The 25,977-nt window shown below is 45.3% G+C and overlaps 1 protein-coding gene across 6 annotated transcripts in view; it reads left to right on the top strand.

Annotated features, from left to right (window-relative positions):
* The window catches only part of ACTN1 (actinin alpha 1), a 119,254-nt gene that overhangs the window by 25,429 nt on the left and 67,848 nt on the right, over positions 1 to 25,977 (top strand). The gene's annotated exons all lie outside the window — the stretch shown is intronic.

The raw sequence follows: 25,977 nt of genomic DNA on the forward strand, positions 1-25,977 counted from the left end.
TCCATCCTACTGGGGGTAGCTGGCTTAGGATTGAGCCAACAATCATAGAAGGTTGGAAGGGATCTTGGAGGTAATTTATTTATTTATTTATACAGGTATTTATATACCGCCTTTCTTTGGTCGTCAGAGTTCTCCTCAGACTTTAATCCAAGGCAGTTTACATAAGCAGGCTGTTCTAAACCCCCCATAGGGATTTTTACAATTGAATAGTTCTAGTCTTTCATGGAACTCCTCTTTCCAGCTGGATTCCTTCCGGGTCTGGCCTCTCTCTGGCCCTTCACCTCCCATGCTCCACATGACAGCATTTCCTCTCTGCCACCTAGGGTCAGCTCATCAGTATATCATCGTGTTGTCAGTTCTCGGGTACTTCCGGTTGTTTCGAACTGGCAGCCTCAAATCTTCAGGCATACAAGGCAGCAGCTCTACCAACTGAGCCAGACCTCCTGCCTGCTCACTATAGACGGCTGCTACAGCATCCCTGACTGGTGGCCATTCTGTATCTTATGAATTTATTTAATTAAAACTTCCATGAATGTTAATGTTAATGGCTTTATTGTTGATAGTGTAAGGAAGTTTTGACCCTTCATTCTTGAGCAAAAAGGGATTACTAAGATGTCTCTGCCAAAAAATACATTTTTCCACATTGCTACATAGTCTCACACATATGTCAGTATTAGATGTTCCTTTTTCATGTTTCATACTATTCCTTCTACTGGTGGTTTCATCAGTGGAAAATGTGGCAAAAGCATAAGTGGGTCCACTTTGATTTATTCCTTGACTCATCCAGAACTGCAAATGTGCTGATGTTGGTGTTTAATGGTGTTTCCCTGCATTGGGACTGTGGTAGAATTCAGGATTCCTGCCTATATAGCTTGGGTTCTACAGTTGGGTTAGGCAATAGGTGGCAAGTCACAGTCATATAAAATGGATGCAGCCATAGGCCTGTCTGCTTCTTTTCCTCTAGGGTGAATGAAGGAGATAGTGGTATTGGAGGTGTTTCTGAGGTAGGAAGAATAGAAAGTTTGATGGAGAATGACAAGCAAAACTTTGAGCTCAGAAGTACACATCTGAAAGCAAACAGCCAACTTAAGTCTTTTGAGGATGGTGAATGCAAAAATTACTGACACAGGAGATGTGGCCAATCTGGTACCCAGTGAAACCTTCCTGTATTGATTTGGTTAAAAGCATCCCTCCCAAAATTATGTAACATTTGGCACTCTTCTTCTGTTGACTGTGAAGTGGCTTCCCATGTGTGCATACATGTTGGTATGTTAGTAATTTGGTACAGTGTTTCCCAAACTGTGGGTTGGGATCCACCTGTGGGTTGTCACCTGATTGTTGGTGGGCCGTGAAACTGAAATGATCAAGCTGAGAACGGACAAGGAAACTGTATTTAGCCCTATGGAAAGTAAAACTGAGTCACCTGTGCATGTTTAGTTGTAATTAGGCATGCCTTACTCCACTTTGAAGGGCAGGCTAAGTGGAAAACAGTGCCACCAAAATGGTCCCTATCCAATGAACACAGCCTCCCCAAAACACTCAAAAAGGAAGTCCGCTCTCTCCAAGTTGAGAAGGAAAAATGCATTTGAGCCCTCTGGAAAGTGAAACTGAGCTGCATGTTCATGTTTACTCATGAGTAGACAAACATGGCACAGCTGTTCTCGAAGGCCAGGTGAAGGGGAACAGAAGTTCACCAGAATGGTCCTGATCTGATGAACATGGAGCTTAGCAAATGCTCCAGAAGGTGGTCCCCCTCCCACCATAGTAAAAAGGATAAGGCTTGAGTTGCTGATAAAGTGAATTTTTTCTCCTAGTCTTGTCAAGCTAGGTGGGATTTGATAGAGTGTCGTTTTAAAAAGTGGGTCCTGGTGCTAAAAATTTTGGGAACCACTGGTCCACCCAAGAGTCCAATACCTCTGTTTTGCTTCCACCACCCAGAATGGCTCTGAAGGGCAGGGGCCGCTTGCACACTGCAGTGAGGCTCCCTGTAAACTTAGTGCTTTGCACCCTCTCTAGCTATGCTGCTGCAGTTTTGTAGGTTTTCGGGATGTGGTGAGAGTATTTTGAATATGATGAGAACATCCAATTTGTGTTGTACCAGGGAGGCAGATTTTAAAAGAGCACTAAATATATGCATAGTGTACTTATTTCAAGTTGCTAAGTAAATACGAACCCTGCCCGAGCTCTTTCTACGTATCAACAGGCACTTGTGCTGCCTGTTCCTGCATTCCATTTTCCCACCCCACCTTTCTTAATTAGGTGAAATTGACTACAGAAGTGTTCTGTAACTATAACTGTGCCAGGTGTAGTAGGATCTTGTTTTCTGGTGCAGACTCTGCTGGTTTGAGCAAAATCTTGAGAAACCCAGCGTTTATACCTGGGAATAAAAATATGAGCATCTGGGCTTCTCTCCTGGGGGGTTTTTAAGTCAAAATTGTAGTTCTGCCGAGGTATCTATTCTTTCACCTTATCCTGTATTTCCCCACTCCAGTTGTTAATTTGCTCTTAGAGTGTCTTGGGTATTGGAAGAATGAATGAGGAATTAGAACTTGAAACAAGACTGACTGTAGGTCTTTTTGACCCTCAAGGCAGAATAGTAAAACAACTTTGCTTTGTGTCCTTGGCCACACTTCTCTTTACCAATCCCAATTGTTAAGCCCTCATCCCCACTTACCCCCTGCTCTTCCTTTTATGCCACCATTTGCTCCCTGCTTACATTTAAAACTTGCAGCTTTCCTTCCATGTTTCTTAGTGGGTCCGTGGCATAGCTAGAGGAGGTGCAAAGCACTACACTTTGCATTCACCTCTGTTTTGTTCCCCCCACCCGGAATGACTGCGAAGGGAACCGGAAGGGGCTGCTTTCACACTATGGTGAGGCTCCCTGCAAAACTTAGTGCTTTGCACCCCCTCTAGCTATGCCACTGTAGTGAGTCCTGGTTCCCAGAGCCTGAGGAGTAGCTGTTCCCCATACATCAGCTTTACTGGATTCTTTGCTTGTCTAATGCTGATGCTGGGTTCCTGAGGTTATTTGTTGGCCCTTGGAGACCTCTCTCTAGTTATGCCCTTATCCTTTCTTCCTGAGCAGCAGAAACTTAGCCAAGGCACCACCAGGGGAAAAAAAAACACACAAAGAATTAATCCCATCTGTTGCTGCAGCAAAATGCTGGTCGAACAGAGATTGGCACAATAACTTTGCATGGTAATGTCATGCTTGTATCCACTTTGTTCCAAAAGTGTAAATCTTTCGTGCCCTTAATGTTCATGGTCCTCTCTAAGAGTCATTCCTGTTGCTCGGGCTTGAATAGTGATGGCAGACGAAGACAAAGGTTTGTTCATGTGAGACATTTACTAAAGGGTAATTCTTCTAGCTGTTAGAGTTGCTACATATTTCATTTGCCCCAGCATGATTACTAGTTATCTTGAGGGAGAAGCCTTGCTTCCAGGAAGAGGCTTCACTTGTGGCTACTGTGAAATATTGAAACTCTGTGCATATGCCTAGGTTAGGCTGCTAATCTGGAATTAAGGATTACATCTGTGCAGTGTAAGTGCTTTGAACAAAGAAGCACTTCGTAATTATGGGAGAACAGAGACTGCCTGTGATGTTCTTTGCTGTGTTGATTAGCCTGCCCCACAGCTGCTATGGTGTCTAGTTGCCAAGGTGCGGAGAATGTTTACACACTCGGGGTTGCCCCTGTCTCTGGGATACAGGCCCTGCTGCACTGGCTTTTGGCTTGCACTCATGCCTCCCTCATAATGCCACTGTAGTGTTTTTGTTTCAAGTACTCAGAAGGGACCACAATTGGAACCAGTAAGTCTTGTGGCCAGTTGAGACCAAACTTGCTTTCTGAGAACCTCTGCATGTTGTGAGATGAGGAGTGCATCTCAGACTTGCACACCTCCTCTCCAGGGTATCAAATCCTTGAAATCATGGTTTGAATTTTGTATTTATATTGCGTTTTTACCCTTCCTTCAAGGAGCCCAGGGATCGCCCTATTTTATCCTTGTGAACCAAAGCCCTCTCCCATTCTTATCACAGGTAGAAAGAAGTTCATGGGGTGTGTGTGTGTGTGAGAGAGAGAGAGAGAGAGAGAGAGAAAACACACACACTCACTCACTCACTCACGACTATTAAGCTGATTCAAAGTTTTGACTGCTGTTGCCAGCACAACAACCTCAACCTGGGAGGCTTCTGCTCCCCATCAGTCACTTTATGACAGCTGGATAGCAGCTGTCCTCAGTGGGAAGATGTCCTGCAAAAGGTTGCTGCTCCCATCTGCTGCTGGAGGCAAGGATGACCTGAACTTCCTATCTCAAACCAGTGGGGAGGGGGTGAATTTCCTTCCAGTTCTCAGCTTGCTAGGTCACTAATGCCCCCCCCCCCACTGTGTAAACAGAGCTCTCTATAGCAGTGATTTTCAACCAGTGTGCTGTGGCAGGTGTGCCACTGGGGTCTGAGGGAGAGTTATTTATTAGTAGGGCCATTGGGGGATGTGAGCCTCCCATTGGCATCATGGAGTGCCTTGTCAGTTGCAAAAAAACTAGTGGTGTGCCTTGACAATTGTAGCACCTTGTCTGAGTGCCATGTGATGAAAAAGGTCAAAAATCTCTGCTCTATAGTTTGTTTTTTCATGTTCTAGGTATAAGTGCATAGAGCACTCTTTCTTTCTTTTTTAGAAAAAAGCTTTCCAATACCTTTTTGTTTCTTAGGCTCATAGTTTTTCAAGACAAAACAAGAAGGATTAGGTGAGCTGCTCTGAGCGCTGTGGTCTCCAGCTGTCAGACAGGTGAACCCATGAAAGGTGCTTGGGAGAGGCTACCTTGCAGTTCACCAATCTGCCACCCATATGGACACACTGGAAGACCTACTGCCTGTGGAGAAATGTAGAAGGGGTTTATGTCCCCATTCTGCAGGTCAGAGCAGCATAGCAGAATCCCCTTGTGAAACCACTGATTCCTCAGAGGAGAATGTGGCATTGACCCAGAAGGAAACGGCCTCAAGCAACAGGTGCAGATGAGATTTTGTTCCAGCTTTCCAAAGGCCTTTGAAGAAGAGCACCAAAAGGAAAGTGGTGTGAGCTGATTGGAGCCTGAGCCTAGTTTCCCTCACCCACTCCATTCAGCCACACCCCTGTTTTGCCAGTGGATCTGGTAGACGGTAGGTGGGGGACTTCTGATCTACACAAGGCAAGAGCAAGCACCAGAGAAACAAGCACCTTTGTGGCCTCCCCCTCCAGCTATTCACCAGAAAGACATGCAAAGCACAAGCACAGGGCATGGAACCTCACTCAGCCTGGGCTGCCAACCCACACAAAATTCGGTCTTTGCTCAGCTGATTCTTTTTTGGGCTCTGTCCATTAAAGCGCCCTCAAGCAAGGAAAGGCAGCCAGGGTCCTTCCCCACACCTCATTCTGAGGATAAGCTGGGATATTCTCAGTCTGAATCTGCCCTCTCCATTCTCCTCTCAGGCAGGGAAGCAGGAGAGCTTTCTGAGGGAAAGTTTAGTCTGCAACAGCTGTTTAGCAGTGTCATTGATCTCAAGGATCTTCCCCTCTCCTCAGTTAGCAAGGTGATCAGGGTGCTGGTCTGCAGAGAGATCCGATCCAGGTGTCCCAAGTGATTCCAATAAATGGCAAAAGGTTAAGGAGTTGTTTTTTTTGTTCTTTCAAGAGAGAAGGGGCCAGGCAGAATCAGCCCCTAGATAATTCATTGAGTCACAGTTGAAAGAGGAATGGAAGCCTCCAGTTCCCCACAAGCCAGCTGTCACTGCCTCAAAGAGACTCTGTTTCCTCTCAGACAGTGCTATGGATCTGCTTCAAATCTCCTGGATAGATGCTCTTGTTACAGCTCTAGTCTCTGGGGCTGCGGTGCCCAAGGATAGGGAGAAATTCCTTAAGGGGGCAGGCAACTAAAGGACTGAGGGCCCAATCCTATCCAACTTTCCAGCATCGGTGCAGCCTCAATGCAGGTCCAAGGTAAAGGAACAAATGTTCCCATATTTTGAGGAGGCCTCTGTGACTGCCTCCCCAACACAGCAAGCAGTGCATACCCCAGAGGCACAGTAGCACTGGCACTGGAAAATTGGACAGGATTGGACCCCCAGTCTGCTCAACAGAAAGCTCACAAGGCTGCTGCCCTATCCATCAGAGCAGTTACAGCTACTTGCATTTTTGTGAGGTGCTTTCGACATGCCTTCATGGCTGATGTCCGTTTAGATGCCATGATATTCTCAGGTAGATCTTTTGCAGCTTCAGTAGTGGTTAGCTGTACATCTATGACTCAAGCACTGGGCTCTAGACATCTCCTTCAGAGCTTCTCCAGCCACTTCTTCTCTTGTGGTGAGTTGGAGATCTACTCCAAGAAAGAGGACTGCAGCTGCTGTAGACAGTTTGTACAGTCCTTTCATTTCATTCTCTATTTGAGTTTGTGTGCAGGGTGTCTCTCAAGTTCTTTACCTTTAAGGTTCTCTTTTTGTTTGCAGTGAAGCCCACAGGGTTAATTTCTCAGCTTGGGTCCCTCCCCATTCCATCTGTGTATCACAAGGACAAAGTGGTGCTGCTCACAGATCCTTCTTTCTACCAGCAGTAAATCATTGGGCCCAAAAGTTATGACTTCCATTGATTTTGTTTGAAACTGTTGCATCCAAGAGATAGAGAATGGCCTTAGATGTGTGAAGAGCACTTCAAATCTATATCAGAAGAATGGCCAAGCTCTTCTGGTATTCAGACTCTCTCATTGTGACTTTCCATCCAGGGAAGGAAAGTTTCTAAGGGTGCAATCCAAACTTGCGCTGGAGCAGGCAAGCCAGGAGGCTTGTGCTACATCCAACGCAGGTTCGTTGGCTGCAGCGGCTAAGCCAGAGGCAAGGGGAAGCTCTTCCCCCAGTGGGTCTTCTTGGACCTGTGCCACCTCTGGAGGTGGTGCAAGTCCGATGAGAATGGAGCGGCTTGAAGCCACTCCGTTCTCCCCAGGGACGGGGGTTGGGATCCGGCCTAACCGCCGGGTCCCAGCCCCACCTCCAGCTCCCCCTGTGCCCGCCCCCAGGGCCACCCATCGCCCACCCTCCCCCTGCCTAGAAACACCCTCCTCCACGCCCCCCTACGCCTACCTTCACCTCTTGTTTTGGCATGGGTGCGATGACACAAGCGGTGATGAGGAAGCCACTGCAGAGGCTTCTGCTGGCCCCTTTGCGTTGGCACATCTAGATGCGCCGACACAGCTTCCTCCCACGGAGGCGCAAACGTGTCTTATGGCACGTTTGCAACCCTCCTGGGGCACCTATGCCAGTTAGGCAGTTAACTGGCACAGTTAAGTGCCAGTTAGGATTGTGCCCTCAATCAGCTCTGAGAAGATGGCTGTGTTAAGCTATAGCCCTCTTATATCGGTTCCCAGAATTGCTAGTATCTGAAGCTGCCGTCACTCATTCTGTGCAAGGAGCACCTACCACTGTAATCTTGACATCAGTCATCAGTTTTGACTTTTGTGAGGCATGCATAGTGGCCTGAGCTGATGCAACCTCAGGCCAGAGAGTTCTACAACAGGTCCTTCTGCCTTGTTCCAGAGCAGCTTTCCACACTGGGATGGAAAGGTACTGCTTTGGTACTTCCCATTGCAGGAAGGAGAGAGCGTGGAACATTGAACTTACTGTGAGTGTTCTCTGTCTCAGAGACAGGAAGATATCCTGACCCCACCCTTTCCAGGAGATTGGCTGCCACCAACAAAGCTGTAGATATGTTTCCTTGGAGAAAGCTGTGGTTCCAAGTTTGGTTCCAAAGGAAACTTGTGTATCCTTCATTTTCAATTTCTTATTTTCATTTCTTTCAGACTTGGAATTGGAAGTTATGCTGAGGTAGTTGCCCCACTGGGTATAGGTTGGTTGCTTTGGGGCACAATCCTCACCAGGTCTACTCAGAAGTAAGTCCTGTTTCATTCAGTGGGGCTTACTCTCAGGAAAGTGTGGTTAGGATTGCAACCTTTGACTAATATTTGTTTTCCTACAATGTGTTTGAAGTGGAAAGACACGCTCTCCCCACACTGATAGGGATAGGAAATTCACTTAAGCTCTGTCTCCAGTAGCCAGTGGGATATGCTCCCATCTCCGAGAAGGAACACTCAGAGTAAGTCCAGTGTTCCATTCTACATACACTAATCATGCCCAGTTGCAACTGATTTCAGCTTGGTGTCTTTCTCCAATACATCTTTTCAGAACCTCTTTCCAGTGAGGATTCCCTTTTCCTCCTCCTCCACCTTTCCACAACCTACCTTCAGTCTTGGAAGACAAATGTTTTGTGTGCTATCGAGATGCTGCCTTCCTTGGTGGCAAGAAGGTCCTCCTTCTTGCAGTAAAGAATCCAGGAAGTGTTCACTACATGGATTGGGGCTGTCACGTGCCCAGCTTGTGGCACTACCTACTTCAGGTTTTCAGTGGCTGCAGGGAATTCTCATAGCGTGGTAGTCCAGATCCACATGGTGCACACTTTTAAGTGCTCCAGGGCAGGGACAGGGACCAGTTGCCTCAAGGAGGCCAATTTAGCAGCATCCCCATGGCTGACCATGCGTGCTCTGGTTCTCGCTGCTCTCTTGTTACCATGGCAGTCACAGATAGCCAGTTGCTTGCATCTTCCCCTTTTTAGTTGACCTCCCTTTTCCAGGGATGATGATGATGATGATTGACCTGCTCTTATTATGACCTGCTCTTCCTCTCTACTGAGCAGCGCAGCCTGCCCACCTCATAAGGAACTTTAATTTCTTTTACAGCAGTTTTGTGCTCTGTTTCTAAATTTGTTTCGTTGCTGAAATGTATCACCAGCACTCTGGTGAATTTGCTGCCTCCCACCCAAATTGGCAGCAACATCGCAGTCTTCTGCCAGTCTTTGTGTATAAAAATGAACATGAAGCTTGCTTAATCCTGATCTTCTTTCAATAATGGCATTTGTCTGTGTTGGCCTGGTTTTCCTTTCGCGTTTTCCTTTTGTGTTGTCAAATAAATGCGTTGCAATGCAAGTGGGGAAGCTGGTGTTTTTTTCTTTGTAGTTTTCTGCCTTTCTAAACCAGCTATTTTTCTTCAGCAAGATTGTGATGGTGGCAACAACCTGATAGCTGAAGTTGGTGTACTGCCTCCCCATTCCTTACCTCTCTACACACAAAGAGGTCACAAAGACGCTTGGTCTTCCTGCGCTCCTTCATCCTTCTCCCATCCTCTCAATGTCTATTAGGTAGAAGGATCTTGCAAGTATTTTGCAGGGCAGAATGTACACTTCTCCCTTCACACTGGAAAGTGAACAGTCCTGTTCTGTAGGGACTAATCTGAATGTTGGGTTCCAGCTCAATGTTGGGACTCCTGACTCAAGTCTGTCAGCACTTCTAGCACATAACTAATGAGTTGGTGTTGCATTTAGATTCCACCTTTCCAAGCAGAAATCTGGGATAGAACTTTTTCCATAATAGAGAAAGAGTGCTGAAAAGCACATTTTTAGCATATGTTGATGCCATCTGTCAAGAGAAGGAGGTTGATCAAGATCTGCTCCCCTTCTGGACTATGCATGAATGTATACATTGCCACAGATGCACTCTTGCGGTAACTTCGGTTTGTTTGCATCAGCCTCTCGAAACATTTTGATACAGAACTCTTTAAGTGTAGCAAATGTTTATACAGAATACCTATTAAAAAAGTAAAGATTCTATGTCTGGTCCCTGAACTCTAAGAATCTTTTCTTTTGGAAAATAGCACAGAGTTGGATTTTTCTGCCTTTGTATCCTGTTTTTGTTTTAAAAGGGGAAGGGGGGAATAAACCCCATTGCAAGCAACTTAGAATCTTGACCTTCATGTAATCCACACAGTATTGTCTGTTAGTACATAGAGATTTTCCTTAGTAGACAATGGGTTGGAATAAGAGTAGTAAGAACTTGAAATACTGTGTCCTTGATTCCTAACCTAACAAACTCAGCAAATGAAGGTTAAGGACTACAAGACACGCTAGGGCCAGCAACACTGTTGTTCATGTGTACACACTTACCTGAGAGCAGTGGCGTTGCTTAGGGGGGTGCGGGCTACACCGGGTGACATCACAGGGGGCGGGGTTGACACCACTACTGGCCAAAATTTTTAAATCTTGGTATTTTTGAAGAATACCATCATGTTATATATCAATCGATGTGTAATTTCATACAGAAGTCACTGAAACAACCCACATCGAAATATCTCTATTCTATCAAAAGTTATAACGAAAAAAACCAGTGGGGAGGGGCAATGGCGCATCACTATGCCCACCACTTGGGACGTTGCTCGGCCCACTGCACGGGAGGCAGTCCATCATGGGGGTGACACACTGGCCTCCCTCTCTGGGTGACGCAAGCCCTAGTGATGCCACTGCCTGAGAGTAAGCCCCACTGAACGAAATGGGATTTTCTGATGTGAACATTTTCTTATGAAGAAACACATGTGACTGTCACGTTCAGTTTGTCTTTGTTCCAAAGTCTTGGACTTCAATACTACTCAGCTGTATTTCATTTTGTCAAATTAATATAACTAGTAAGAGAAGCGTCTTCCAGCAAAGCTGTGTAGCAGTCCAAAGGCATTCCAGTACTATAATAGGAATTATGCCTGCCGTATTCTTGGTACAAACATGTGCCAGGGCTGCATCAGAAGTGCAGCAGTTGAGACCAACAGCCCATCAGATCCAGGATCCCTGTTTATGACCATGTTTGAGGACCACACTGAGAGCAGGGGCACTCTCACCTAAACTGTGGAAGAATCTGGCAGCCAAGCAGTGGAGGATGGCTGCAGTCTTGAAATCTGTTCAGGTTTTTTAAATTCCTCCAAAATGGCCATGTGTTAACTGTACAAATAAATAATCCTTTAATTCCACCAAGCATTTTACTTCAGTGACAGACACTGGAAACAGGTATCTCCAGCTAATAAGGCATTCGGTGTGGAAGAATTTTGTCCAGGACTTGTTTGCTTTTGCCTGATCCTTATTCTTGTTGAAAAGGTATTATTTCCATCCTGCTTCCACTTTTGAATGCAAATTTGTTTTATGGAGTCCCTCTTAATAACATCAGAAGAGCCCCGCTGGATCAGGCCAAAGGCCCATCTAGACCAGCTTCCTACATCTCACAGTGGTCTACCAGCTGTCTCAGAGAATGCACAAGACAACAAGAGACCTTCATCCTGGTGCTACTCCCTTGCACCTGGCTTTCTGAGGTAGCCTACTTCTAAAACGCACCACTGGGTTGCACAGACCCATCACTGTTTGTAACCTGTGATGGACTCTTCTTCTGGAAATCTACTCAGTCCTCTTTTATAGGTATCTAGGCCAGATGCCAGCACTACATACTATGGCAAAGAGTTCCACAGACTAATTACATGCTTGGTAAAGAAATATTTTCTTTTGTTTATTCTAACTCTCCTATCACTCAGTTTTAATGGGTTGAATGCTAAACTTTTGACTTGACGATTCAGATAACTTTGCAGAGCGTAGCTGCCCCTTTACACTCTTTCTCCATCTTTTTGTGATCATGGTGTGACCACAGATGGTCTGGTGACATGTACATGTACACTCATATCCAAATGGTCCAGGCCACTCATATCTAAGGATCTTTGGCCATTATATGTCATGTCATGGTTCATCCAGTGCACCTGCAGACTGGCACCAAGAGAAAAAAGGAGGATTTACCTTCAACAATAACCCCATGCCCAGAATGATGAACAACTATCAATTTATTATAGGGAATTCATACAATGGAGAAAATAGCTGTAGCTGCTAATGACTATATAAGCCTTTTGGTATAATGTATGAGTGGGTGTAGAGGAGGCGAATGGTTTATCCAAAGGAGGGAACTGGAGTTAAGTGACTTGAGTGCATTAGTGGGCTGGGGGGGGCAGGGGAGCAAATACCTCTAGCACCACATTCGCACAGCATTGCGGACTGAGCAGGAAGCCTTCTGATAGTACTTCCTGGAAGGACTGTTTAAGATTGTGGGGAAACTTCAGAAGGCTTTCCTAGTTGTCCCTAATGCCACATGAGGCTCCATTGCGCTAGGTAAGTATGGGGGGGGTGGCGTGATGTGAGTGGGTGGCATCACAGACCTTTGCCCTGGGGCATAGTTGAGGGGCAGGTCAGTTACTGTTTGGGTGCTTTGCCCATGCAAAATTGGAATTCTTCCAGGAGGAAGCCAGACTTCTGCTAGAGGTAAGAGATGGAAGGGAGAATATCTGATAGATAGGATAGACCTAAATGAAAGGGGAAGAGCGGAATAGGTCGACTAGAGGAGCCAAGCAGCTTACAGCTATTTGTCTTGGAGGTGATGATTTGTCATGAAAGACAACCAGTGTCAAATCTCACGAGGTCTTCAAGGGATGAGGCAGAGAAGCAGAGGATCAGAACTGGTTCATCTTCTGAGCTGGGCAGCAAGAGTGGATGTGTGGGCTGGGGCATGATCACTCTAACTTCATCTCAGGAAAGGCATGTATGTGATCTAATTTCAGCTCAAAAGTGATTGCAACTCAGGTGTTTAAAGCTGCACCAGCGGGTGGCACCACCTAAGGAACACATGCACCATGACTGAAAACCAGGAGTTCCTCTAGGGCAGGGGTGTCCAAAGTTTTTGGCAGGAGGGCCATATCATCTCTCTGACACTGTGTTGGGGGCCGGGGGAAAAAAATTAATTTACATTTAAAATTTGAATAAATTTACCAAAGTTTACATAAATGAATATATTAAGGATGAACTTATATGAATGAATGAAGGTCTTGCAATAGCTCAAGACCTATAAAAGGCCTTGCACAAAGCAAGGCTGGCCTTTCCTTTGCTGCTGCTACTGCATCACAGACATGAAATAACAAGCATTGGGGGAAGCCCTCATCCTACAGCACATGAGAGGTCAAACAGTTGCCCTCATGCTGAGAGCAGTTGTGTTGGGCCAGTGTGGGCTCCAACAAATCTCCGGAGGGCCAGAGGCTCATTGGAGACTGGGGGCTCCTTGAGGGCCGCATTGAGAGGCCTCAAGGGCCACAAGTGCTCTAGGGTTTCTGAGGATCAAAAAGGGGACATTCTGATAGGCTAAGAGCACAGGTCAAAGTGGAAGGGCAGCAGAACCAAAGAGAAACCTGTACCTGCAGTCAAATTCGGGGGGGGGGGGGGAAGAGGAGGGGATGAGACTTAGGCTGCAATCCTAACTACACTTTCCTGAGAGTAAGCCCCATTAAACAAAATAGGACTTACTTCTGAGTGGACCTGGTTAGGATTGTCCCCTTAAGTGGACAACACAGGCTCAAGTCACTCTTCCCTTTAGGCTGGGTAAAATAATGAGATAATTTGTGGGTAAGGGAAGAAGATTCCAGAAACCATCAGTTAGCCCATCTTGGTTAATGAGAGGTTTCCTGATTGGGCCAGCTTTTGTTTTTCCAAATTGTTCATTTAACTCCTGGGACTAGCTATTAAGGAAGTGCAGAAGCGTGATCTGGATGCAGGCCACTAATAGACCAAGCTGCCTCTCTGTGTCTAATACTGAGGAGAAAAAGAGCTCAAGTCCTTTCCAAGGCTGCTCAGCTCTGGGGGGGGGGGGGAGAGAGAGAGAGAGAGAGAGAGAGAGAGAGTGAGTACAGGCTGATCAAATGGTCAAAGCGCCTGAAAATGGTGGATGGTGGCTTTCCCTAATATGATCAGAGAGAGAATGATCAGAGAATGCAGAGCAGGGAATGAAGACTCAGATATGACTTGATGGCTGGCTTTTTAAAAGTTCAAGGAACATGAGCACCCCAGCCCTAGGAGAACTAGCACGCAGCCTGCAAGGAACCAAAATGAATTAACACTGAAATGTTAAAGAACAGTGGCAAGAAGGCTTTCTGGTCTTAAACAAGTTTTTCCTGTAAGATTGGCACAGTTGCACAGATGCGGCATGGGGGAAGGCACACAGCACACCCAGCCCATCCATGAGGCCACTTAAGGCAGTCATCTCAGGAAGCAGATTGGTAAGACCTCTGTCCCCCCACTGATCTCCACAGCCTCTCCTCCCATTTCCTATATTGGAAAATGGAGGAGGTAATTAAAAAGATAGTGTAGAGGGGAGGAGAGTGGTCCTGATGCTTCATTCTCATTCCCCCATTCACACACACACACACACACCCCCAAGGTCTGAAGAGAGCTAGGATTGACCAAAGACATTGATTGGGAATCTTTTGCCAAGTAGGAATAAAGATTTGCCTAGAGGATACCTAGTAAAGTCATGGCCAAGGGGAAACTCAACCCAGGGAAGGCCTGATTTGTAGCTCACTCTTTTAAATCCTAACCAACTTTCCTGCACTGGCACAGCTGTGCCAGTGGGGCATGTGCCTGCAGTTGGGTGGCAGTCACGGAGGCCTCCTAAAGGTAAGGGAATGTTTGTTCCCTTACCTTGGAGCTGCACTGCCTTTACCTTGGTGCTGGAAAGTTTGTCAGGATTGTGCCCTTAGCCACTGTGCTAGACCAACTCTCTGGTTTTACTGCCTGGCAGCATTTCTCAAGGGGTTCAGACAGAGGACTTTGCAGATGCTGGAGCTTGAACCTGAGACCTTCTACACGCATGGCAGGTGGTCTGTCACTGAGTTACAATCCTTCTCTACCAAGGGATAATTGTGATGGTTTCATCATGCCCTGCCTAACAAGCTTCTTAAGGCAAAAGATTGGCCATTGTTTCAGCCAAAATGCTGGATTAGAAGAACTGAATGCAGTAAGGCACTTCTTATGATTGAGGCAGCAGCATACAATACTTGAACTAGTTACAAGCTGTATGTTCTTGTACATTCATGGTTATGCTTGAGAAGGCTAGAACAGTTCTCTTGACTTCAGGAGACTCATTGTGGCACAATGTGAAAACCTTTTCTCTACTGTTGTGTGAGTCTCTAATTTATGACACGTGTCAACATGCTTCATTCCTTTTATTCTGGATTCATAGGAGTGCACCACTAAGAAATTATGATTTCACCCTTTTGTTTTGAGCTAAGGAGCACTATCACATCAGATCCCCACTAATGGGGGACGTGTTTGGTGACAAAAAGGAAATGGATAGGAGTCTGGATGATGGAAAATACTTCCATATTCAAACTGATGTGAGCAGAATGCTGAAAAGACACATATGGTCTCATATATTAAGCCCTTTCGAGATCTAGGTTCCAAACCAAATTTTGGCAGAAGATGCTTTGTGTTTTCAACAGAGTGTAGAGAAGAGGTGGAAAAAACCCATCCAGCATCTGGTTTAAATCAAATATTTCTCTTTCTGTAAGGAGTGTGTTTACACTGAGGATTCTAACAAACGGTGGAAGGAATCCGAATACACTTAGAATCCGAGAGAGATTCCAACTATCCTTCTCTTGGAGTCTTCTTTCTAATATATCTTCACTTTGTGATGTTACTCCCTGGGCATTGCTAGGCTGCTGCCTCTTATCTAGGAAGACAAGTACTATTCTGAACTAGGATCCTTTTTTTAGATCTACGATCAAAGAATTTTTTTCAAATCAAAACTGAATCCTGAGTATCATTGGGACTGTAATAAATTGCAAGATTTCAGTTTCCTAAGCCCTTTTCCTCTAATAAAGACATTTCTACACTAATTTGGACTGTTAAAACAAGTGATCTGGCTAGCTAGCTAGTATCGTAAACTCCAACCATCAGCACTTTCCAGGCCTTTGAACACATTGCTTACCACAATAAGCAAATAAAATATGAGAGGCATATGTCACTAAAACTTCACATGTGGCTTCACCCTTTGTGTTCATTGAGGCAAACAGCAGCACAATGTGACTCTAACAGCCATTTTCAACCACTGTGTCGTGGCACACTGGTGTGCCACGAATGGTCCCCAGGTGTGCCGTGGGAATTTGGGAGAGGGTCATTTATCAATAGGACCATTGGGGGATGTGAGCCCCCATTGACAGCACAGTGTGCTTTGTCAATTGTCAAAAAGCTGATGGCGTGCCTTCACCATTTTAGTGCCTTGCCAGTGTGCCGCGAGATGAAAAAGGTTGAAAATCACTGCTCTAACGTGAGGTGTCAAGCAGCCCTCAGTCAAAATACCCTTTCTGGTTTCGCTTCCCATAACTGGACTTTCTGGAGGCTGAACATGGTATATTAATATATGGGAAAGCTTAGGCTTTAATACAGACCGATGACTTGCACTGCACATCTCTTTCTTATTTCTTTTGTCCTAATAATCACACTAGTGGTCTAGTGGTCTGTTCACACTAGTGGCAGGAGGTCTGGTCTAGAGGGTAGAGCCTCTGTCTGCCTGAAGATAAAATCCACAAGGTCGCCAGTTCGAGGCCACCGGCACCGTGCAACCTTGAAGCAGCTGACAAGCTGAAGCCAAGCTATTCCATCTGCTCTGAGCGTGGGAGGATGGAGGCCAGAATGTGAAGCCAGATCGGAATGAAACACCTGAATGTAGTGGTTCTTGAAAGAAAGAACCTTCTTTCAATTGTAAAAATCCCTATTTAATAAGGGATTTAAATATAGCCTGCCTATGTAAACCGCCTTGAATAAAGTCTTGAATAAAGACCAAGAAAGGCGGTATATAAATACCTGTTGTTGTTGTTGTTGTTGGTAGTAGTAGTAGTAGTAGTAGTAGTAGTGTTCTGTTCTTTTAAATGATGTCCCTTTCTGGGAATGTTTAGAAGCCAGAAGCCCTGTGGAATTCAACACTAAGCCTTCCTTATTTCTACTGTCTTCTCATCCGAGAAAGATTATAGTTGTAATTTACTCTCTGCAGCTCAAACATCTTCCTTTCTAATATCCGTAAATTTCTCCTTCTGTATTGTATGTTAACATTTTAGTCAGATACAGTAGTACCATACTGCTAACCTAGCCAAGGGGTTATGCCTGTCAGATCTAAAGGGAGAAATTATTGGAAGCAAGATATGGTTTCATAAAAACAAGACTTGATATCCAAGTCCTTGTATTCATGGATACACTGCAAACTTTGTTTAAACTTTGAAAACCTCCTGGAAAATGTAGACTTTCCCCTCTCCAAAAGCTGGGATTTGAAAGGAATATGAACTGAATTCTAGTTCAAGCCAAAACCCAACGTTTGCAAAATGTTTTCCAAAGAACTGTGGCCTCTTTTTTTCTTTTCAGTTATTTTGTGCAAGGGTCACTTGGATAGCCACTTACTGTAGCCAACGCTTTCTTATAATCTAGAAGCTTAATGCTGCATGCCAGATTTTTCCAGTGACCTCTGGCAAAGTTGTCTGTATTTGTTTACTTTGAATGAATGCTGCTGCATCTTCTATTTTGGTTCTGAAATCTTTTTGTCACTAGATTCCTCTGGCTTTTCTCCTGTAACTATTTATTGACACAACTCCATAGCCGGGTAGTCTCTGAACTCCCTAAATTTGACAAAAGGGACGATCAAATTAGTTATAAAAAATATTCAGGAGTTAATTACAAAAATCATGGTAATTTATTATCAGTAATCTGCACATGGTGGAAGCATGCTCATGGTGGAATTTTCATGGTGAAAGCCTCTACATGCTTCTTTGTGCTTCTTTTCATGATTCTGTATCTTGAGACATACATGTTTCATGTGATACATGACCAAAAAAAAATGGCATCATCGTGTCAAGTCCTCCCTTAATGTGTAGGACCACATAATTTGAACATAAGAACAGCCCCACTGGATCAGGCCATAGGCCCATCTAGTCCAGCTTCCTGTATCTCACAGCGTCCCACCAAATGCCCCAGGGAGCACACCAGATAACTAGAGACCTGCATCCTGGTGCCCTCCCTTGAATCTGGCATTCTGATAAATAGCCCATTTCTAAAATCAGGAGGTTGCACATACACATCATGGCTTGTAACCCGTAATGGATTTTTCCTCCAGAAACTTGTCTAACCCCTTTTAAAGGCGTCCAGGCCAGATGCCGTCACCGCATCCTGTGGCAAGGAGTTCCACAGACCAACCACACGCTGAGTAAAGAAATATTTTCTTTTGTCTGTAGTAACCCTCCCAACACTCAATTTTAGTGGATGTGCCCTGGTTCTGGTGTTATGTGAGAGTGTAAAGAGCAACTCTCTATCCACTTTATCCTTCCCATGCATAATTTTGTATGTCTCAATCTTGTCCCCCCTCAGGCGCCTCTTTTCTAGGCTGAAGAGGCCCAAACGCCATGGCCTTTCCTCATAAGGAAGGTGTCCCACCCCAGCAATCATCTTAGTCGCTCTCTTTTGCACCTTTTCCATTTCCACTACGTCCTTTTTGAGATGTGGCGACCAGAACTGGACGCAATACTCCAGGTGTGGCCTTACCATAGATTTGTACAACGGCATTATAATATTAGCCGTTTTGTTCTCAATACCTTTTCTAATGATCCCAAGCATGGAATTGGCCTTCTTCACTGCTGCTGCACATTGCGTTGACACTTTCATCGACCTGTCCACCACCACCCCAAGATCTCTCTGCTGATTTGTCACAGACAGCTCAGAACCCATCAGCCTATATGTGAAGTTTTGATTTTTTGCCCCAATGTGCATGACTTTACACTTACTTACATTGAAACGCATCTGCCATTTTGCTGCCCATTCTGCCAGTTTGGAGAGATCCTTCTGGAGCTCCTCACAATCACTTCTGGTCTTCACCACTGGGAAAAGTTTGGTGTGATCTGCAAACTTAGCCACCCCACTGCTCACTCCTGTCTCCAGGTCATTTATGAAGAGGTTGAAAAGCACCGGTCCCAGGACAGATTCTTGGGGCACCTCTCTCCATTGTGAAAATTGCCCATTGACACCCACTCCCTGTTTCCTGGCCTTCAACCAGTTCTCAATCCATGAGAGGACCTGCCCACTAATTCCCTTGCTGTGGAGTTTTCTCAGCAGCCTTTCGTGAGGGACCGTGTCGAATGCCTTCTGAAAATCCAGATATATAATGTCCATGGGTTCTCCCACATCCACATACCTGTTGACGTTTTCAAAGATTTGTAAAAGGTTCATGAGGCAAGACTTACCCTTACAGAAGCCATGCTGATTCTCCCTCAGCAAGGCTTGCTCGTCTATGTGTTTTGAGATTCTATCTTTACATAAGAACATAAGAACATAAGAACAGCCCCACAGGATCAGGCCATAGGCCCATCTAGTCCAGCTTCCTGTATCTCACAGCGTCCCACCAAATGCCCCAGGGAGCACACCAGATAACAAGAGACCTCATCCTGGTGCTCTCCCCTACATCTGGCATTCTGACTTAACCCATTCCTAAAATCAGGAGGTTGCGCATACACATCATGGCTTGTACCCCATAATGGATTTTTCCTCCAGAAACTCGTCCAATCCCCTTTTAAAGGCGTCTAGGCTAGACGCCAGCACCACATCCTGTGGCAAGGAGTTCCACAGACCGACCACGCGCTGAGTAAAGAAATATTTTCTTTTGTCTGTCCTAACCCGCCCAACACTCAATTTTAGTGGATGTCCCCTGGTTCTGGTATTATGTGAGAGTGTAAAGAGCATCTCCCTATCCACTCTGTCCATCCCCTGCATAATTTTGTATGTCTCAATCATGTTCCCCCTCAAGCGTCTCTTTTCTAGGCTGAAGAGGCCCAAACGCCGTAGCCTTTCCTCATAAGGAAGGTGCCCCAGCCCCGTAATCATCTTAGTCGCTCTCTTTTGCACCTTTTCCATTTCCACTATGTCTTTTTTGAGATGCGGCGACCAGAACTGGACACAATACTCCAGGTTCTTTGATGAGGCATTCAACCATCTTACCCGGTATAGATGTCAGGCTGACCAGCTTATAGTTTCCCGGGTCCCCCTTCCTTTCCTTTTTAAAGATCGGCGTGACATTTGCTATCCTCCAATCCTCTGGCACCATGGCCGTTTTGAGGGATAAGTTGCATATTTTAGTCAAGAGCTCAGCAACTTTTTTCTTCAATTCCTTAATAACTCTTGGATGGATGCCATCAGGGCCCGGTGACGTATTGATCTTTAATTTATCAATGAGGTCTGAAACATCTTCTCTTTTCACCTCTATCTGACTTAATTCCTCGGTCAGGAGGGGGTGTTCGGGCAGCGGTATCTGCCCGAGGTCTTCTGCCGTGACATCATTATGTTGTGTGTTTCCCTGGCCCTGCTCCCCTTTGTGGCATTCAAGGATGTGGTGCAGCAAGAGTAGTAGTCCCCAACATTTTTAGAACTGGGCCCACTTTTAAGGTATGACAACCTTTCAGAATCCCCCCTCAAAAGACCAGAAATGATACCATTAAGTGGTACATTGCTTGTTGGCATCCTTCAGTCTCGGAAGACTATGGTATCGTGCTCTGAATAGTGGTTCTGGGACAGAGTGTCCTCTCCAGTGCGCGAAGCTTGGGTACAGTAGATATGGAGGATAGACTGTTACCCATGCAGCAAATCCCCCCTCTCCACATCTCTGAAATGGTCCAATGGAAAGGCAGAGGCCAATACGGTTGGTTCCAGCGGCGTCGCAGGAGTTGCTAGAACGTGACTGTGTTCAGCCATGAACTGCCTCAGGGACTCCGGCTCCGGATTTTGCCTCGAGGTTGACTCCTGAAGCCTTTTCCATAACTGGATGTAGCCACAAGGCAGTGGAGGTTTGGAATCAGAGTTTTCCTTCTCTCAGATCAGCTGCCTTCCCAGGCTAACAAGTCCCATCTACCTGGTGGTACATTAAGTGACATCATTTTGCTGGCAGGGCTGGAAGTGATGTCATTAAGCAGGAAGTGATGTTATTGATTTAATAAATCACATTTTAAAAATACAGCACATGTTGTACTCATGGATGAATCAGTATATGAAAACACCTTGACATTTTTTCACTAGTTAAGCTGCGTGATCATTAAAACCATTTTTTCCCTAAGATTTTCTGGGGTGAGTTCAGCTTTTTTGCCTGATTCCTATAGGAATTAATACTCAAAACCCAGCACAGTGCCTGTAAAAACATGTATGTAGACTATCATAGGTTACCTAATGCAACCATTGTTTTCAGATATGTGGAAACACCTTGAAATTTTTTTCAAAAACTTTTTTTGGTTTTGAGATTCCCTGAAAATGTTGCAAAATGCAACTTTAAAAATGTGCAAATGCATCTGCAGTAGTAAATGTGGGGGTCCCTGCGACCCCCTGAAAATCAGTTTTCGACCACCCAGGAGGTTGCAACCCCCACATTGGGAACCACTGAGCTGGAGGCAGAAAAATACTCAACATAATGGTAAAACATGAGTAAAGTGATCATAAATATTATGGGGAGAATTGGACATAAGGACACCATTTTCATCAGCAGCTTCCTGTTTGGTATAGAATGAAACATTCCTGTTGTGATCTTGTTCTCTTGATATTGCATATCCCCCAAAGGCTTCAGTCTTCTGGAAAATATCACTTCCACCAGCAAGAATAGCATTTTGGGGTTCAGAATGGCAACGTGTTTAACATGTTCAACTACTAGGAGAACTGCAGCAGGAGAGGCTTAACAAGACCATGATCTTCCAGAAGTGACCCCTTTTGCTTTTTAACCCTGATAAGCAAGTCTGGCAGCACTTATTAGATATTCATGATTCTTGGCTAGTAGAAATTACCTATTATTGGGGAATTGCTGTTGTAGCATATGCAGTGCTGCCCTTCTGTTGTGTCCTTTCTAGAATCCTAAACTGAAAGCTGAGTTGCTGGTGACTTAATCACAAGTGAGCACATGGGACAAAATGGCTGTGGCCTGTCTGCCAAACATTATGCACGCCTGGTGAGCATGCTGACCTAAGAAACATTTTCAGAATTCAAAAAGGTGTAAAAAAAATTAAGTTGAGTGTCAAAACAGCTGTGCTTTGCAAAGGACAGGGCTAATTACTGCTTCACCGAAGAAGAACGATGCTCTCAATGCTGTCAGTTATCTTGTTGTGTTGCTAGGGCTACCTTCAGTGGAACAGTGTGTGAATGTTTTTGATTGCCCTCCTAAAACTGTTCTTCCACTTATTATAGGGTGGACACTATCTCATTGGTTTTAAATGTCATCCGGCTCATTGGTGTGAAGTTAAAGGGACTGCAAAATATGCATCTCTGATGAGCTTGTGCAGCAAACAGCAAATATTTTATAGTTATTATTATTATTTAGTATATACACATACACAGCCCTATCCTACTGTATACCTGCCGGCCATAACCCACAGCACCACTGCATATGCGAGCAGCCTAGTGTTTGCGACATTCCTAGGCAACATTTTTGACACTCGCAGGCCAATGCAGGAGACTTGGGCCAGCCTAAAGGTAAGTTAGGATTGCGCTCTAAAGGCCCAATGCTAAGGGGTTGTAGTGTTGGCGCTGGAGCTCAGCGTTGGCATTGGGTGTTGCAAACATGCTGTAAGGCATGCCTGTGGCACCCAGGGACAAGGGGCCGCCGTTTTGGGGTCAGTACCAGTCAGTGCTGGGCCTCAGCATCAAATGTGGCACCAAATGCCACAGGAGCACCTGGGGTTAAGTCACACTGCTGGGCAGTGGTGTGGGTTTTCGAGGCAGGAGGAGGCATTCTGGGGTGGGGGGAGTAAGGAAGGAGGGCAGGGAAGGGTGGGGTGGAGGGAGGAACGGGTTCAGGGCAGGGTTGGGACTGGCAGAGCCCGGCTCCATTGGATTCTGTCTTCTGTTTCTGGCTGCAAAGCCCAAAACGGAGGTTCTCCAGTCTGCACCTGCAAAACAGCGCAGACTCGAGTAGCCCCATTGCGGGGGCTGCACCCTTAGGTGAAGGGGATAAATGTCCAGTTCCCTCAAGGAGACCTCTGGTGGACTCTGTGGGGCTGCAGGATACAGCAGTCACCATTTTGGTGCCACTGCGCAGGGGATAGAATTTGAGCTAGGATCGAGCTAGGGGATAGGATTGAGATAGGATAGTAAGTCTGCTAACTTCTTGAAAGCTGTGCCTACACTAAGGGGGGACACATGACTGCCCACCAGCACCTCCCCCATAACTAGGACGAACTCTGAGGGGCGGGGGAGGGGCTGCTTGCACAGTATGTTCAGTCACCTACAAAACTTAGTGCTTTGCACCTCTCTAGCTATGCCACAAGGTGGGGATTCTACAATTACTTTCCTTCACAAAAGTTCCAATACATTTTGCTATGTAGGAGATCAGACCATACCACTGTTTCAAGCTATCACTGAAGACCTCACCACTGCCAAAAAAAAACAAAAAAAAACCTCATAATTCACTCGAGTCTGTCAGCAATGTTTGCAGTCTAAATGTCGAAGCTGCAATCATGCAAATGCCAGATACTGAAAAAGCCAAACAGGCAGTTTGGTCTCTTTACAGCTTTCGGAGACATTCCAGTTTTAACTGACCTTTTCAACTGCTCTTTCAGTCTCTCTTTATCTCCTTCATACCTTGTCATCCGGAAAAGTCCCCTCCTTTCACATTTTGGGCCAAACCTTCTGCTACTTCACAGAGGCCACCATATTTGGAAAGTAGCTCTGCAGTCAAGGAAGTGCAGAAGCTGCCATTGCAGCTCTAGAAAACACTGTAAATCTGTGTCGTATTTGTTGATTCAAGACTAGTACAGGAATACCTGGGAAGGAGGGGGGATTGTGCTCTCCCTAGACAGCTGGGAGCAGAGGCATAATGCACTGGACTGACACTCGGGGCAGTGACGCCATGACATCACATGACACTGTGACGTCACTTCTGAGTTCTCCCTGGAGGAGAGAGTCATCTGCGCTAGTAACAGAGAAGGTGCTGGTGCCTTCATGCCCCCCATTCCTTCTCCTTGAAGGGGGTCTCTAGGATCTCCTTCTAAAGCATCTCCAGCAGGTGCTCTGCTTGAAGATCTCCAGTATCCACCAACTCCCTCAGCAGACCACTGCTGAACCTCCCTGACCATCTGGAATTTTTTTCCTGATGTCCATTCTTCTCTTCTCTTCTCTTCTCTTCTCTTCTCTTCTCTTCTCTTCTCTTCTCTTCTCTTCTCTTGCTCTTTGTACCCATTTGCAAAACATTTTGTGACGAAGCTTTGGCAGCTGTGTGGTTTGTAAAGCTCAAAAATGATACTGGACATACCTGAGTTCTTATGGATGCCATAAGTAGTTTTTTGCAGCCTGACCATTGTGATGAAGCCTGCTTTTTATGTTTAAAAAAAAAAAGTAAGCTAAAGAGCTTAGGAAAAATAAGCTGACTTTTGAAGTCAAGAATTATAAATATGGCCCACATTGTCTAGTATATTTATTACTATGGGCTTCTCCCTGGATCCAAGAACTGGCAAGTCATCACAGGTGCTAGGATAAAAGAGGACACCAGCTTATATTTTATTTGCTGGATCATTCACTGATATACACACCCACACACACACACCAGACAGGATCTTGTACTTTTACTTTCCTTTAAGCAGATATAATTCCACAGTGGAAGAGCCATGTGGGCTGGATAATTAATGTTTTTTGATTATGCGCCAATATAATTTAAATGTTCTATTTAACTTTTAAGCAGTATGAAAGTGAACCTTATAAGTGTCTAGGCCAGTGGTTCTCAAACGTTTAGCACTGGAACCCACTTTTTAGAATGAGAATCTGTCAGGACCCAGTGGAAGTGATGTCATGACTGGAAGTGATGTCATCAAACAGGAAAATTTTTAACAATGCTAGGCTGCAATCCTACCCACACTTACTGAAGAGTAAGTCCAATTTACTGTCATTGTTAAAAGCATATACAGAGTAGCCTGTTAAAAGTACAAATCTGTATATGTGTTAAAAGTACAAATCTGTATATTTCTCCCAATGCAGTCACATGCCATGGTAGCATCAAGTCTAATTATTAAAAATAAAATATTGAAATGAATGGAGACCCACCTGAAATCAACTCACAACACACCTAGTGGGTCCCAGCCCATAGTTTGAGAAACACTGGTCTTTTGGGCTGTAAATGTTGCACGAAGGGGTTCATATGGTCATTGAGAAAAAACTCACCCTACTCCCTGCAAATAGAACATATGCAGGTAGGATTGGCTGGAACTCTTTTTTGCCATACTAGTTTTCCATGTGGAGAGTTGTGCTATAATAAGAATTCAGTCATGTTAGCTCAGAGGCTCAGGTTGTACAAGAGGCTCAGGTTGTACAGTCCACATGTAGGTTTGCCACCACAGTGCTGTCTATCCGTGGTATTTCTGACTTCTTGACCCTTTTATGAAAAGCCTGAGTTGCAAGTTAAAATAGGTTCAGAAATGGTTTCTTATGGGCTAGATTGGGTAAATGCTCCATTGTGTAGCTATTTGTTGAAGTACCCAGGAAGACGATCCATGAGACACAGTGGGAGTACAGGCAAGTGAAAATGGGAACTTCTGAAGAGAAAGTGGGGCCAAGCAGGCCTTAAGCTTGGATTCTGATGGAGAGCCGGAGTGGTGATGAGCTGATTAAGCTGCATTAGTGAAGCTGTGGGAGGCACCACTGTGGTAAGTATTGCAGGTGTGGCAATGCGCCATTTAAGCAGCCCCTTCCACTCACTGTCAGAGCCATTCTGAGTAGTGATGCTGTTGACTTCAAGACTTACTGCGCCACCGTAGCTACACTACTGTTAAGCTGTCAGATCAACATGCAAGTTATGGTAGAGGCCGTTCAGAACCTGAGAAAGGCTGTTCTGTTCATGATATAAATAGCCTGATACATCTTCCTTGAGAGCCTGTGGTGGCAGCTGGATAGAACTTTGCCATCTGAACTGAAGGACCAGGTCTTCAGTCCATGAGTGCTTGTTGCCTTTGTTATCTCTGGTCATGTTTTAATTTGTTTCCATTGCTGGGCACTTCAAGAAAACTTGCAACACACTGTTCCACTTTTGCAACTGGAAACGGTCCAAACCTAGTCTGGCACAGATTTGTTTCTAAGTCTTAGAATGGTATTTACTTTGCTAGACTGAAGGCTCCCTTACAGGCTGCCTGGATGGCAGCCTTCCTGGAAGCAGGAGCATGCTAGGAACCTAGTCTCAGTTGTGGAGCCTCAAGGAGATACTTGTGTCTGTCCTCAACCTCCTGACTCTTTATCCCCA

The sequence above is a fragment of the Tiliqua scincoides genome, chromosome 1 (assembly GCF_035046505.1).
Source record: "Tiliqua scincoides isolate rTilSci1 chromosome 1, rTilSci1.hap2, whole genome shotgun sequence".
Lineage (NCBI taxonomy): Eukaryota > Metazoa > Chordata > Lepidosauria > Squamata > Scincidae > Tiliqua > Tiliqua scincoides.